The following is a 16,588-nucleotide window of genomic DNA, read 5'->3' on the forward strand; positions in this document are numbered from 1 at the left end:
ATAAGACATGCTGTTGGCCCTGGGTTTTTTTGTGTGGAAAGACTTGCCTGGGGTGCTGCAAGGGATCTGTAGCATAGCAAGGGAAAAGGGATTCCAGTTCTCCCAAATTCAAAGCTGTTGGTCTTAAATTCTTGCTGGTTTGGTTTCTCTGCTGAACAGTGAAGATCAGACCTTGCCCTGTCTGTTTGCTGCTACTGTTGCTTCTCTGGGATGTTGTTGGTGGTGTTGCAGCCAGGCTGCAAGCAGCTCGAGCATTGCTGTGGTGAGCATGAACACAGTGTGATGCTCAAAGCTACAGGCAGTTTTAATCTGGCAGAGGATTGGATCTGATCAGCACCAAATATGCTTGTACTGGCTTATAAAAGGCCACAGAAATATACCTTGAAATTTAACTTCCAAATTTGTTAGTCCTTCAAGATTTCAGTAGGTCTAGTTGCATTGCTTGCTATAAATTTAATGGTGAAAAATATGTCTCAGACAAAGTGACAAAAACTGGATTCAGTTTCATTCTCCAGAAAGCCACCACTTTGTCTATCCTGAGAAAAACCCGTTATGGCTTAGAGACCCACAGCCAATGTGAGATTCTAGGAGGTGCTGCTTAACCTTGGCCACAAGCTGAGAGCTGAGGATTGCTCATCCTCAAAAGGGAGGTGGGAGCCCTCTTATGTACCCCGGGCAGTTTGAGTGCACTCCCTGGATGTTATTAGTCTCTTAGCTCCATGACTGACTTTTCCTATGCCGTTTCTTCCTTTCCCCCTGCTTATTAAGGCAGGTGGAGAACATTGCGTTCCTTGCACGTGTCATCGCCTGCAGAGCCCTGGACAGGAAAGGGCTTGTCGGTCATGAGATACTGGATCAGGAACTGCCTGGCTCGTTCCTGGTGGGCTGTAGCTCTGTGCCCACAAAAGTACGTTGAAGTAACAGCCGAGTTTACCAACGCCATTGCTCTCTGCTGAGGTAAATTATGGTTGGAGAGCTTAGTCCTCTGGGGAGGTGGAAGAGAGGGCTGGCAGCAGGGTGTCCCTGCAGCCCCAAGGAGGTGAAACCTCTTGCAAGCTTGGCTGCAGCAAGGTTTGCCTGAGACTTTGGAGCTTGGTGTTTTCCTTTGACTGCATGCATTAATGCAGACTTGAATCCTGCCTGAAGACATGGCAATCTGTGAAAAGTACCCCCTGGTGCTTGCCAAAATCTGCCCTCAATGGGCTGGGTTTTCTCGCATGGTGAGGGCAGTGAGGTGAGGTTTCATGAGGAGCCATGTGTCCTTCCACCAGTCACTATCTGTTAGTCATTAATTTGTCCTGCCTTACCCGAAAAGCAAGTTAGCTCATTCGCCGGTGTCATGGAGAGGTGGTTTGTTAATTTAATTTTAAATTTCAGTTTTGGGTCACCTGTCCTGTCCGCTCCTCCCTGCAGGTGGGACCCCTCTACGCTTTTCCGTTTCCAACCCTCCAATGGGGCAAATAACAAAATTAGCTGACCTTGGTTGTTACAGCAATAAGTATAAGCAAGAGCCTCTCTGCGTACCGTTCCTTGGCACTAATTGTAAACATTGGTCTTCTCACTCTGAGAACAAACCGTTCTCGGCACAACATGCTGTTAATTTCAGAGAGTTAGAAGAGGCCTAGCTAAGAAGTAAAATTACTGACCAGAAAGTTGGTTCTGTTTTACCTCAAACTAGGACAGAAAGGCATGGATTTGATGGATGGACCGCTCGGTGGATAAGGAACTGGCTAGATGGCCATACTCAAAGGGTTGCAGTCAATGGCTCAATGTCCAAGTGAATGCAGTCAATGGCTCAATGTCTCCTCTGTGCCCTGGTGAGCTGTATGACAGGCTGGCTGATGGGATGTCAGTGATGCTCTGTGTGTAGCATTTCCAAAGTACTTTCTGATCTATCAGGATGAAAGGTTCTGGAGAAATGCTAAATATTATTATTAGTGTAAAATAAACAGTCTTCCTCAATATTTCTCATCCTAAAGTGAATCCAGATGTTTTCTTATGGCTGCTGGGCCTGCTTTGTTTTTTCTGTTGCTCGGTGCGACTGTCTGTATTTGTTCAAGTGAGATGGGATGTGACAGAGAGCTTATCACAACATGCTCTTGTCAAGCCTGTAAACCTTTTATATTTACACACACACAAATATATATATATATAAAAAAATGACTGACTCTAAAATACCATTTCCGAGTCCAACACTTCACACATGTGCCAAGGAACTTGAAATAAATTCAGCTAGTTTATCAGTTTATATGATCGCAGCAATCAGTTCAGCTGTGTAGGGGAGAAATGGGATTTGGCTGCATAACTCAAAATAGCATCTGAAGGAAGTGGATGCATCCTTCTTTTCATAGCTCTGATACAAAAAGAGTATTAAATGCCACCAGTTGCATTTTCCAACCTGTGGTTGAACTTTGCAAGAGATAACTTTCCAGCACTGTTTCAAGTGTAAGATAATTTTTTCCCTGCTTTTAAGGATTATTAACATTTTCATGGTTTCTCTCCTACAGAGAACAAGTCTGTCCCACTGCTTAAGGGTGGCATTTTATACAGGCTGGGGTTTTATCAGAGCTGGTGCCAGCGTGAGATCAAAGCAGCAGTAGCAGCCAGGTGGTCCTTCCTTCTGAGCGTGCAAATGGGAAATGTTTCCAAGCCGATGTTTCAGTGATGTTTTAGACCCTGCTTGGGGAGATGACACTGTAGCGTGTCAGGGGACTCACAGCTGTGCTGAGGGGACTTAACACTACCTTGCAAAGACTGGCAAATACAGAAAGCATGGATGAGTGTTTTGCTAGTAAAATCTTTTGGTTTAGTAACTAATATTAATAGTTGTATTATCAGCTGGTAAAATCTCTTGCATTTTTAAAATCAGTGATAATAGGATTTGTTATGTGTTGTCATTCGCTGGCACTAGGAGTAGCTGCCCAAGGTTTTTAGCTGGTATATGAGATCCAGGGCTTTCGCCAAATCCTACTCCATACCCTGCGAACCAAAATGGGGAATAGGAAGTTAAAAATCTGTTGTGATTTACAGTCTCAGTTTTCAATAAATTTTGATCAATCAAAGCCGCATTAGGGATATTTTTACTCCATGTACCTTCTCCATCCAAGCTGAAGACCATGTTCAAACTAAGTGACAACTTGGAGGTTGCAGCTGATTCCTCATGTCTGTACCAAGAGCCACATACACATATCAGCTCTGATCCTGCCCTGACTGAAACACAGTTGGTGTATTGATTGCTAAAATCTCTGTGAATGCTTTACAGGGACCAAATCTAAAAAAAGGCACGTCTGCATTGCACACATTAAACCCCCTGAGAAGTTGAATTTTGGGTCCTGTCTAGCTTTTGCCCAGTTTTCTGCAGTCTAGAGGCTGTATAAATACATTTTATTGAATCCATTTCTTTATTCCCTTCTGGCACGGGATGCTTCTGGATTGATAGAAAGTAATTAAAAATCTATGCATCTATTACTGCTCACTGTAACCCTGCTCCAAACTGTAGGGATGGTTTTCTGTGGACAGTGGATAGAAAAGAAACCCAACACGCCCCTTCTTTCTTCCCTTTTCGTAGCTCTACACTTTATGAACAGAATAAATCTGCTGCAAGTGGAGGTGAAATAGTAAATTATTTTTTCCTCTATAAAATGACTAAATTTGGATATATGCTAAGTTCCTTCTCATTCCACTTGATTCCTAAATGAAGTAGTTGATTAATGCATGCACTTGGCTACTGGCACTCAAAAATACATCAGTGATTAGTTCAGAGATAGAGATCGGTGTTTTAAAAAAACCCACATATGTGCACCTGCATGAAAACGAGTCAGGCAGAACTGACTGCATAAAAACAAGGTGAGCAGCACCTATGTAAACCACAGGATTATGGGAAGAGGAGCTGCTTTTCTGTTTCTGTGTGCCAGGAGAAGCAATGCTATCAGGCTTATGTATGATGGATTGGAGTGCAGTGGTATTGCTGCAAGCAAAAGTCATGAATTTTAATCAACCAACCTTACTGTCTGCCTTGAAATTTGAGTTGAAAGATAAATGTGAAAAACAGGCAGCCCATATTGTTTCTGGAACAAAACTGCCCCTTTTCTGTTGATTAAAAGAATTTTTCTTTTAACTTGATAATAAAAAATACTTCCATCTTAGTTCTGGATTTTTTTTTTTGCTAACCCTTCAGGTCCTGCCAGCCCGGGGGTGCCTGGCTGAGCTGAGTGTCACCTTGTGGACACCCAGACAGCTGACCTTGGCTGCAGAGACTTTCCAGCCAGCGGGACTCTTTGGCTGTCTGCTTTCAGCCATTTTGAAATATGTGTTTAGGGCTTTATTTAAATATTCTTAATGTTTAAAAAAATAATAAAAAAATAGACTTGCCTCGTGAAAACTGCTGAGTGGACTGTCCAGGGAGGTGAGGTCCAGTTTATATTCATTGTGGAAATTTGGCACAGCCAACATACTTGTCCTTTACCTCTGTTGCTCCAGGGCTGATTTTAAGGTTATGTAGTTGCTGTATTCATTTAGGCATCGGTCTTCCTAATTAAATATAAGTGATTTGAATGCTGATGTTGTCTTGGGGGGACATCTAAGGTTTGGGAAGAAGTGGACTGAAACTACCAGCTAATGTCCACGGACAGAAACACACCCCCATCATGTATTATTTTCAGCCACCGCCAGGCTGGTCCAGATTACTTTGAGTAATTGAGAGTGCTTTCCTCACTCCTCTGTAAAGAAGGAGGTTACCATAGCTGCTTTTCCTGTTTTGCCATTAAGTCACCTCTATGCAGGAATAACTTTGAAGGGTTGTATTTAAGGCCAAACAACTTTTAAGAAAGGGAAGGGGAAAATTAGCCTACAAGCACCGGGGAGGAAAAAGAGAGTGAAAGACTCCTGAGTTGCTCCCCCTCTCTCAACCACAAGTACCTGTATTATTTTCTCTTAGGATGTTTTATGGTTCAACTCCACACTTAGTTTCTCATCTCCTCTGATAGCTGTAGGTTCACCAACTGCTCCATCTTAGCGAAAAGTTCATTGCAGCTGCAGCAGAGGCTTATTTGATGCTCTGGAAAATTCTTGCCACTTTCACTAGTGAGAAAGGCAATATATTTTGGGGGGGGCCTCAATTAGTGTGAAAGGGCACATACAAACCTGTTAAGTACAAATTCCAGGTTGTTTATACTCTCAGTTGGTTACACCCTTGCCTAGTGGGGGGTGTGTGTGGGGGACGGTGTCAAAGGCCTTACCAAAGTCCAGATAGACAACGTTCACAGCCTTCCCCGCATCCATAAGGTGGGTCACATGGTCATAGAAGGAGATCAGGTTGGTTAAGCAGGACCTCCCTTTCCTAAACCCGCGCTGGCTGGCCCTGATCCCTTGGCTGCCCTGCACTTGCCGTGAGAGCTCACTCGAGATGATCCTCTCCGTGATCTTCCCTGGTACCGAGGTCAGGCTGACAGGCCTGTAGTTCCCCGGATCCTCCTTCCGACCCTTCTTGTAGATGGGCGTCACATTAGCCACCCTCCAGTCATCTGGTACCTCCCCTGTTGACCAAGACTGTTGATAAATGATGGAGAGGGGCTTGGTGAGCTCTCCCGCCAGCTCCCTGAGTACTCTTGGGTGAATCCCATCCGGCCCCATCGACTTATGTGCGTCTAGGTGCAGAAGCAGATCATTGACTTCTTCCTCCTGGATTATGGGTGGGTTGTTCTGCTCTCCATCCTTATCTTCCAGCTCCGGAGGCTGAACCCCCTGGGGACAGCTGGTCTGACTATTGAAGATGGAGGCAAAGAAGGCATTCAGTATCTCAGCCTTCGCCTCGTCCTTGGTTGCAACTTTCCCCCCCGCATCCAGTAAGGGATGGAGATTCCCCCTGGCTCTCTTTCTGTTGATGTATTTATAAAAGCTTTTTTTGTTGTCCTTAATGTTAGTGGCCAAGTTGAGCTCCAGCTGGGCTTTTGCCTTCCTAATTTTCTCTCTGTATAACCTAACGAGATCTCTGTACTCCCCCTGAGTTGCCTGTCCCTTCTTCCAAAGGTGGTAAACCCTCCTTTTATTCCTAAGTCCCATCAGAAGTTCCTTATTCATCCAGGCTGGCCATTTTCCCCGCCCTTTAGACTTGCGACACTTGGGGACAGCCTGCTCCTGGGCCTTTAAGGTTTCCTTCTTGAAGGGCGTCCAGCCTTCCTGGACCCCTTTGCCCTTCAGGACTGTCTCCCAAGGGACTCTCTCAACCAGTGTCCTGAACAAGCCAAAGTCCGCCCTCCGGAAGACCAAGGTGGAGGTTTTGCTAACCCCCCTCCTTACATCGCTGCCAATTGAAAACTTGACCATTTCATGATCACTAAACCCAAGACAGCCTCCGACCACCACATCTCCCACTAGTCCTTCTCTGTTTGTGACCAGTAGGTCTAGCGAGGCACCTCCCCTGGTAGGCTCCCCTACCAGTTGTGTCAGGAAGTTCTCTTCCATGCACTCGAGGAACCTCGTAGCCTGCCTGCTCTCTGCTGTGTTGTATTTCCAGCAGATACCCGGCAGGTTGAAGTCCCCAAGCAGAACAAGGGCTGGCGACTGCGAGACTTCAGCCAGCTGCTTATAGAATACTTCATCTGTGTCCTCATCCTGTGTCCTGAATAAGGCGACTGGGTTAGTGATCTGAAATATCAGATCACCAAAGGTTTGGCTTGCATCCAGAGCATAGTGTCAGAAGTTGTAGCCTCCTTCCAGGCTTCAAATTGCAAGCCAAACCTTTCATAGCCATGTGTAAGAGACTGTGGTGTATGAAGGCACGGACTCCGGCTGTGATGAGCATGAAATTGTTTATTGCTTCTCAGGCCTCATCTTTTATACCCGAGCTCTAAAACTTTCCATGCACCTGCTAGGCAAGTAAACACATATTTCAGATCACTAACCCAGTCGCCTTATTCAGTTCCCACCAAGATAAGCACACAAAGCTGTTTTCTTGTTCCATGTTTATATTGAACCAGTTCCTCTTCGTTCCATCCGTATCGATATCTGCGTTCCTGTTTCTGTGTGCTCTGCTCACTGTGTCCTTGGCTGTATGCAGGCCTCTGCTCGTAGACTGAGAGAAGCAGCCTGAGGGAAGCATGAAATAAATGGTGAGAGACGAAGTGGAGGGGAGACCCTCTGAGATTTCCTGAAGAATGTCTCAAACACTCAAAAGTACCAGGCCTTCTGCTCAAGGAACTGATAAGACTAACACCTGCTTATCTCTTGTGTTCGAGAGAAAACTCGCCTGGAAGACAATGAGTCTTACAGAGACAGGACAGCCCTGCTTTTCTTTGTCAAGGACAAGATAACAGGAATCTGCGTAGTTCTCTGTTTCTTCAAAAGACTACTGTGCCCAATGATTGACCCTTGCCTCATTATCCGTGAAATGCATATTAAAGCTGACACCCCTGTATATGCTAATGAAGATTATCAAGATCATGGTAAACATATATGACTGTGGCTTTTGTCTCCCCACCCAAATCATGCTACATATCACCTGGGGGGGAGAAACCTGAGATGAAACTGCCCCTAGCAGTGGAGTGGATCATACTGATACATCAAACATAAAAGGGGAAAATAAGTGCCCCTAAGGAGAAGATTTTCCCTGAAGAGATTTTTTCCCTGGGGGATACACAGAAGAGCACTCCTATGAATCAAAGACACACACCACCCCCACCTCACCCCCCCACCCCCCCCCACATTGGCCAGACAAACACTGGAACCAGGACCAATGATCTTTCTTTATCTCTCTCTCTCCTTTTCTATCCCTGTTTCTTTTCCTTTTTCTTTTCTCTTTTCCCTTTTCTTTTAAAGTTAAGTAAGTAACACAAGGTATACCATACCACTTGCCATAATTTGTTGTGTATCTGTTGCTAAGTAACGCAATGCGTACCTTACTGCTTGCCATAATTTGCTTTATACCTAACCAATTATCATGGACCTAGTTAAGACCTATACTAATCACTGTGGGAATCTAATAAATGTTTGTATACAGACCTTGAGAGTTGTCTCACCTTAGTCCACGCTGCTGGGGATTTGTGAATCTGAGTCACTTGCCCCCCTCCCCCCTTGACAACTCTGTAAGACGTTCTTCAGGAAATCTCAGAGGGTCTCCCCCCCACTTCGTCTCTCACCATTTATTCACATTTCCAGCTATTCACATTTCTCCACATTCAGATGTCAAGAAAATGTAATTAATACTGACACATAAAGAGGTCATATCTCGAAGCAAAATATTAAGGGAAGGAAAAAATTCAAAGAAAGAGAGAGAGAAGCATTTTACTAAATGACTGTGCCCCCAAACAGGCACCATGACAGATATATCACAACTGAACAGATTATAGCTCTTAAATCTCCAGTGACTCAACTATGCTTTTACGTTTTACAAAGACGGCTTGTATGTGCTTTGCGTTAAAAATGTATTTATTGCTCACATTGATACATATCATTGATACATGGCTATAAGCTCTTCAGAAGGGATAGGCAAGGAAGGAGAGGCGGGGGTGTGGCTCTGTACATTAGGGAGTGTTTTGATTGTATGGAGTGATTCCAGTGATGATAAAGTCGAGTGTTTGTGGGTAAGGATGAAGGGGAAGGCAAATAAGGGAGATGTTGTGCTGGGAGTATGCTAGAGACCACCCGGCCAGGATGAGGACACAGATGAAGTATTCTATAAGCGGCTGGCTGAAGTCTCGCAGTCGCCAGCCCTTGTTCTGCTTGGGGACTTCAACCTGCCGGGTATCTGCTGGAAATACAACACAGCAGAGAGCAGGCAGGCTACGAGGTTCCTCGAGTGCATGGAAGAGAACTTCCTGACACAACTGGTAGGGGAGCCTACCAGGGGAGGTGCCTCGCTAGACCTACTGGTCACAAACAGAGAAGGACTAGTGGGAGATGTGGTGGTCGGAGGCTGTCTTGGGTTTAGTGATCATGAAATGGTCAAGTTTTCAATTGGCAGCGATGTAAGGAGGGGGGTTAGCAAAACCTCCACCTTGGTCTTCCGGAGGGCGGACTTTGGCTTGTTCAGGACACTGGTTGAGAGAGTCCCTTGGGAGACAGTCCTGAAGGGCAAAGGGGTCCAGGAAGGCTGGACGCCCTTCAAGAAGGAAACCTTAAAGGCCCAGGAGCAGGCTGTCCCCAAGTGTCGCAAGTCTAAAGGGCGGGGAAAATGGCCAGCCTGGATGAATAAGGAACTTCTGATGGGACTTAGGAATAAAAGGAGGGTTTACCACCTTTGGAAGAAGGGACAGGCAACTCAGGGGGAGTACAGAGATCTCGTTAGGTTATACAGAGAGAAAATTAGGAAGGCAAAAGCCCAGCTGGAGCTCAACTTGGCCACTAACATTAAGGACAACAAAAAAAGCTTTTATAAATACATCAACAGAAAGAGAGCCAGGGGGAATCTCCATCCCTTACTGGATGCGGGGGGGAAAGTTGCAACCAAGGACGAGGCGAAGGCTGAGATACTGAATGCCTTCTTTGCCTCCATCTTCAATAGTCAGACCAGCTGTCCCCAGGGGGTTCAGCCTCCGGAGCTGGAAGATAAGGATGGAGAGCAGAACAACCCACCCATAATCCAGGAGGAAGAAGTCAATGATCTGCTTCTGCACCTAGACGCACATAAGTCGATGGGGCCGGATGGGATTCACCCAAGAGTACTCAGGGAGCTGGCGGGAGAGCTCACCAAGCCCCTCTCCATCATTTATCAACAGTCTTGGTCAACAGGGGAGGTACCAGATGACTGGAGGGTGGCTAATGTGACGCCCATCTACAAGAAGGGTCGGAAGGAGGATCCGGGGAACTACAGGCCTGTCAGCCTGACCTCGGTACCAGGGAAGATCACGGAGAGGATCATCTCGAGTGAGCTCTCACGGCAAGTGCAGGGCAGCCAAGGGATCAGGGCCAGCCAGCGCGGGTTTAGGAAAGGGAGGTCCTGCTTAACCAACCTGATCTCCTTCTATGACCATGTGACCCACCTTATGGATGCGGGGAAGGCTGTGAACGTTGTCTATCTGGACTTTGGTAAGGCCTTTGACACCGTCCCCCACACACACCCCCCACTAGGCAAGGGTGTAACCAACTGAGAGTATAAACAACCTGGAATTTGTACTTAACAGGTTTGTATGTGCCCTTTCACACTAATTGAGGCCCCCCCCAAAATATATTGCCTTTCTCACTAGTGAAAGTGGCAAGAATTTTCCAGAGCATCAAATAAGCCTCTGCTGCAGCTGCAATGAACTTTTCGCTAAGATGGAGCAGTTGGTGAACCTACAGCTATCAGAGGAGATGAGAAACTAAGTGTGGAGTTGAACCATAAAACATCCTAAGAGAAAATAATACAGGTACTTGTGGTTGAGAGAGGGGGAGCAACTCAGGAGTCTTTCACTCTCTTTTTCCTCCCCGGTGCTTGTAGGCTAATTTTCCCCTTCCCTTTCTTAAAAGTTGTTTGGCCTTAAATACAACCCTTCAAAGTTATTCCTGCATAGAGGTGACTTAATGGCAAAACAGGAAAAGCAGCTATGGTAACCTCCTTCTTTACAGAGGAGTGAGGAAAGCACTCTCAATTACTCAAAGTAATCTGGACCAGCCTGGCGGTGGCTGAAAATAATACATGATGGGGGTGTGTTTCTGTCCGTGGACATTAGCTGGTAGTTTCAGTCCACTTCTTCCCAAACCTTAGATGTCCCCCCAAGACAACATCAGCATTCAAATCACTTATATTTAATTAGGAAGACCGATGCCTAAATGAATACAGCAACTACATAACCTTAAAATCAGCCCTGGAGCAACAGAGGTAAAGGACAAGTATGTTGGCTGTGCCAAATTTCCACAATGAATATAAACTGGACCTCACCTCCCTGGACAGTCCACTCAGCAGTTTTCACGAGGCAAGTCTATTTTTTTATTATTTTTTTAAACATTAAGAATATTTAAATAAAGCCCTAAACACATATTTCAAAATGGCTGAAAGCAGACAGCCAAAGAGTCCCGCTGGCTGGAAAGTCTCTGCAGCCAAGGTCAGCTGTCTGGGTGTCCACAAGGTGACACTCAGCTCAGCCAGGCACCCCCGGGCTGGCAGGACCTGAAGGGTTAGCAAAAAAAAAAATCCAGAACTAAGATGGAAGTATTTTTTATTATCAAGTTAAAAGAAAAATTCTTTTAATCAACAGAAAAGGGGCAGTTTTGTTCCAGAAACAATATGGGCTGCCTGTTTTTCACATTTATCTTTCAACTCAAATTTCAAGGCAGACAGTAAGGTTGGTTGATTAAAATTCATGACTTTTGCTTGCAGCAATACCACTGCACTCCAATCCATCATACATAAGCCTGATAGCATTGCTTCTCCTGGCACACAGAAACAGAAAAGCAGCTCCTCTTCCCATAATCCTGTGGTTTACATAGGTGCTGCTCACCTTGTTTTTATGCAGTCAGTTCTGCCTGACTCGTTTTCATGCAGGTGCACATATGTGGGTTTTTTTAAAACACCGATCTCTATCTCTGAACTAATCACTGATGTATTTTTGAGTGCCAGTAGCCAAGTGCATGCATTAATCAACTACTTCATTTAGGAATCAAGTGGAATGAGAAGGAACTTAGCATATATCCAAATTTAGTCATTTTATAGAGGAAAAAATAATTTACTATTTCACCTCCACTTGCAGCAGATTTATTCTGTTCATAAAGTGTAGAGCTACGAAAAGGGAAGAAAGAAGGGGCGTGTTGGGTTTCTTTTCTATCCACTGTCCACAGAAAACCATCCCTACAGTTTGGAGCAGGGTTACAGTGAGCAGTAATAGATGCATAGATTTTTAATTACTTTCTATCAATCCAGAAGCATCCCGTGCCAGAAGGGAATAAAGAAATGGATTCAATAAAATGTATTTATACAGCCTCTAGACTGCAGAAAACTGGGCAAAAGCTAGACAGGACCCAAAATTCAACTTCTCAGGGGGTTTAATGTGTGCAATGCAGACGTGCCTTTTTTTAGATTTGGTCCCTGTAAAGCATTCACAGAGATTTTAGCAATCAATACACCAACTGTGTTTCAGTCAGGGCAGGATCAGAGCTGATATGTGTATGTGGCTCTTGGTACAGACATGAGGAATCAGCTGCAACCTCCAAGTTGTCACTTAGTTTGAACATGGTCTTCAGCTTGGATGGAGAAGGTACATGGAGTAAAAATATCCCTAATGCGGCTTTGATTGATCAAAATTTATTGAAAACTGAGACTGTAAATCACAACAGATTTTTAACTTCCTATTCCCCATTTTGGTTCGCAGGGTATGGAGTAGGATTTGGCGAAAGCCCTGGATCTCATATACCAGCTAAAAACCTTGGGCAGCTACTCCTAGTGCCAGCGAATGACAACACATAACAAATCCTATTATCACTGATTTTAAAAATGCAAGAGATTTTACCAGCTGATAATACAACTATTAATATTAGTTACTAAACCAAAAGATTTTACTAGCAAAACACTCATCCATGCTTTCTGTATTTGCCAGTCTTTGCAAGGTAGTGTTAAGTCCCCTCAGCACAGCTGTGAGTCCCCTGACACGCTACAGTGTCATCTCCCCAAGCAGGGTCTAAAACATCACTGAAACATCGGCTTGGAAACATTTCCCATTTGCACGCTCAGAAGGAAGGACCACCTGGCTGCTACTGCTGCTTTGATCTCACGCTGGCACCAGCTCTGATAAAACCCCAGCCTGTATAAAATGCCACCCTTAAGCAGTGGGACAGACTTGTTCTCTGTAGGAGAGAAACCATGAAAATGTTAATAATCCTTAAAAGCAGGGAAAAAATTATCTTACACTTGAAACAGTGCTGGAAAGTTATCTCTTGCAAAGTTCAACCACAGGTTGGAAAATGCAACTGGTGGCATTTAATACTCTTTTTGTATCAGAGCTATGAAAAGAAGGATGCATCCACTTCCTTCAGATGCTATTTTGAGTTATGCAGCCAAATCCCATTTCTCCCCTACACAGCTGAACTGATTGCTGCGATCATATAAACTGATAAACTAGCTGAATTTATTTCAAGTTCCTTGGCACATGTGTGAAGTGTTGGACTCGGAAATGGTATTTTAGAGTCAGTCATTTTTTTATATATATATATATTTGTGTGTGTGTAAATATAAAAGGTTTACAGGCTTGACAAGAGCATGTTGTGATAAGCTCTCTGTCACATCCCATCTCACTTGAACAAATACAGACAGTCGCACCGAGCAACAGAAAAAACAAAGCAGGCCCAGCAGCCATAAGAAAACATCTGGATTCACTTTAGGATGAGAAATATTGAGGAAGACTGTTTATTTTACACTAATAATAATATTTAGCATTTCTCCAGAACCTTTCATCCTGATAGATCAGAAAGTACTTTGGAAATGCTACACACAGAGCATCACTGACATCCCATCAGCCAGCCTGTCATACAGCTCACCAGGGCACAGAGGAGACATTGAGCCATTGACTGCATTCACTTGGACATTGAGCCATTGACTGCAACCCTTTGAGTATGGCCATCTAGCCAGTTCCTTATCCACCGAGCGGTCCATCCATCAAATCCATGCCTTTCTGTCCTAGTTTGAGGTAAAACAGAACCAACTTTCTGGTCAGTAATTTTACTTCTTAGCTAGGCCTCTTCTAACTCTCTGAAATTAACAGCATGTTGTGCTGAGAACGGTTTGTTCTCAGAGTGAGAAGACCAATGTTTACAATTAGTGCCAAGGAACGGTACGCAGAGAGGCTCTTGCTTATACTTATTGCTGTAACAACCAAGGTCAGCTAATTTTGTTATTTGCCCCATTGGAGGGTTGGAAACGGAAAAGCGTAGAGGGGTCCCACCTGCAGGGAGGAGCGGACAGGACAGGTGACCCAAAACTGAAATTTAAAATTAAATTAACAAACCACCTCTCCATGACACCGGCGAATGAGCTAACTTGCTTTTCGGGTAAGGCAGGACAAATTAATGACTAACAGATAGTGACTGGTGGAAGGACACATGGCTCCTCATGAAACCTCACCTCACTGCCCTCACCATGCGAGAAAACCCAGCCCATTGAGGGCAGATTTTGGCAAGCACCAGGGGGTACTTTTCACAGATTGCCATGTCTTCAGGCAGGATTCAAGTCTGCATTAATGCATGCAGTCAAAGGAAAACACCAAGCTCCAAAGTCTCAGGCAAACCTTGCTGCAGCCAAGCTTGCAAGAGGTTTCACCTCCTTGGGGCTGCAGGGACACCCTGCTGCCAGCCCTCTCTTCCACCTCCCCAGAGGACTAAGCTCTCCAACCATAATTTACCTCAGCAGAGAGCAATGGCGTTGGTAAACTCGGCTGTTACTTCAACGTACTTTTGTGGGCACAGAGCTACAGCCCACCAGGAACGAGCCAGGCAGTTCCTGATCCAGTATCTCATGACCGACAAGCCCTTTCCTGTCCAGGGCTCTGCAGGCGATGACACGTGCAAGGAACGCAATGTTCTCCACCTGCCTTAATAAGCAGGGGGAAAGGAAGAAACGGCATAGGAAAAGTCAGTCATGGAGCTAAGAGACTAATAACATCCAGGGAGTGCACTCAAACTGCCCGGGGTACATAAGAGGGCTCCCACCTCCCTTTTGAGGATGAGCAATCCTCAGCTCTCAGCTTGTGGCCAAGGTTAAGCAGCACCTCCTAGAATCTCACATTGGCTGTGGGTCTCTAAGCCATAACGGGTTTTTCTCAGGATAGACAAAGTGGTGGCTTTCTGGAGAATGAAACTGAATCCAGTTTTTGTCACTTTGTCTGAGACATATTTTTCACCATTAAATTTATAGCAAGCAATGCAACTAGACCTACTGAAATCTTGAAGGACTAACAAATTTGGAAGTTAAATTTCAAGGTATATTTCTGTGGCCTTTTATAAGCCAGTACAAGCATATTTGGTGCTGATCAGATCCAATCCTCTGCCAGATTAAAACTGCCTGTAGCTTTGAGCATCACACTGTGTTCATGCTCACCACAGCAATGCTCGAGCTGCTTGCAGCCTGGCTGCAACACCACCAACAACATCCCAGAGAAGCAACAGTAGCAGCAAACAGACAGGGCAAGGTCTGATCTTCACTGTTCAGCAGAGAAACCAAACCAGCAAGAATTTAAGACCAACAGCTTTGAATTTGGGAGAACTGGAATCCCTTTTCCCTTGCTATGCTACAGATCCCTTGCAGCACCCCAGGCAAGTCTTTCCACACAAAAAAACCCAGGGCCAACAGCATGTCTTATCCCACAGAATTGCTGTAAGGTCTAAGGTGGTGAAGCCATTAGCTTTACGTATTACAGTTTCACAAACACCTTAAATCTGGGATGAGCCAACACCAAACAATGTCACAGCTTTGCTCCCACCTTGTATCCTATTTGGGTGCTGGCACAATCATTTGGGCAACAGTACAAAAGAACCTGATGAGGGAACCGATTCAGCTTTAAATTGACACAAAAGCAAACATTCAAAAACTCAGATCTCAAGATGGGGAGTTTAAACCCAGCCCAGCGCTCTGATCTGGTTTGCAGCAGCGCACCCGCTCTTGCACAGACAGGGAACAGGAGAAGAAGAGGCTGGCGGTGGCAGGGGACCATGCTTCCGCTCCCACCGTCAGTCCCAACCTATGTACGGTTGAGAGAGTGTGTGCAGCCACAGCCCGAGGGAAGGGAGTTGCACACATAGTGCAGATAGAAATTACTGGCTTGCTTTGACTGAATGGCATTCATACCTCCAGTTTCTAAAATTGACCGCAGACAACGAAGCCCAGCTGAATCGCATCCCCATCACAGGTGTGGAAATAAGGCAAACTAAATCATTGCAATTATGCTGGCACAGCGAAAAAAACACAGTTTTTGCCCTGCATGTTGTAGAGATACCTCAGAAGCATATCGAGGGCTTTGGGAGAGTGACAAGCAGACCTCCAAAACACCCAGCATATGGATGAATGACGTGAATGGCCACACTGAGCCTCCTCCCCTCCCAGAACAAACATCTGAGGAGGATGACTTGAGTAGCTGCACAGTTCCTCCACACCTAGGGAACCCCCCAAGCTCTGACAGACATTCCAAACCCAACAGATTATACAATTGCAGTCATCTGTCCCCAAGGAACAACATAAAATCCCTTGGGATTTGCTGATTTATTGGCTGTCCTAGCAGAACAGAAGAGTGACATGGCATTTAGACCACAGAGATTTTTGGACTTGAGCTTTACAAAGGATCAGATCTTACTAAACATGCAACTCCCACAACTGCATATAAAAGTCCCAAGAGACAGATGTACATAGTATTTTTTGGGTTTGGATCCTAGAGACAGACTAATGGGTATTAAGGAGACAAATTCTATTTGTTCCTTGGTTAGCGGCAGAGCATACAAACAGAAGTGGTCTAATCCAGTCAAACCATCATGGCATTGAATGCTCCAATTTGTTAGTTCATAGCTTTGCTGCAAACAGACATTTAGCTGGATACATGGCCTTGCTCACAAATATCATTTCCAGTTACGAGAAAATTGAGCAATTTAAAATGTCTAGTTATCAGTTTAAAAATTATAAATGCTAGCTTTCTACCTT

General features: G+C 44.9%; 1 long non-coding RNA gene across 1 annotated transcript in view; it reads left to right on the forward strand.

Moving 5' to 3' along the window:
- LOC141735557 (uncharacterized) overlaps nt 1-16,588 on the forward strand; it is a 176,587-nt gene that overhangs the window by 4,025 nt on the left and 155,974 nt on the right. The gene's annotated exons all lie outside the window — the stretch shown is intronic.

Source organism: Larus michahellis, chromosome W (assembly GCF_964199755.1).
Source record: "Larus michahellis chromosome W, bLarMic1.1, whole genome shotgun sequence".
NCBI classification, from domain to species: domain Eukaryota; kingdom Metazoa; phylum Chordata; class Aves; order Charadriiformes; family Laridae; genus Larus; species Larus michahellis.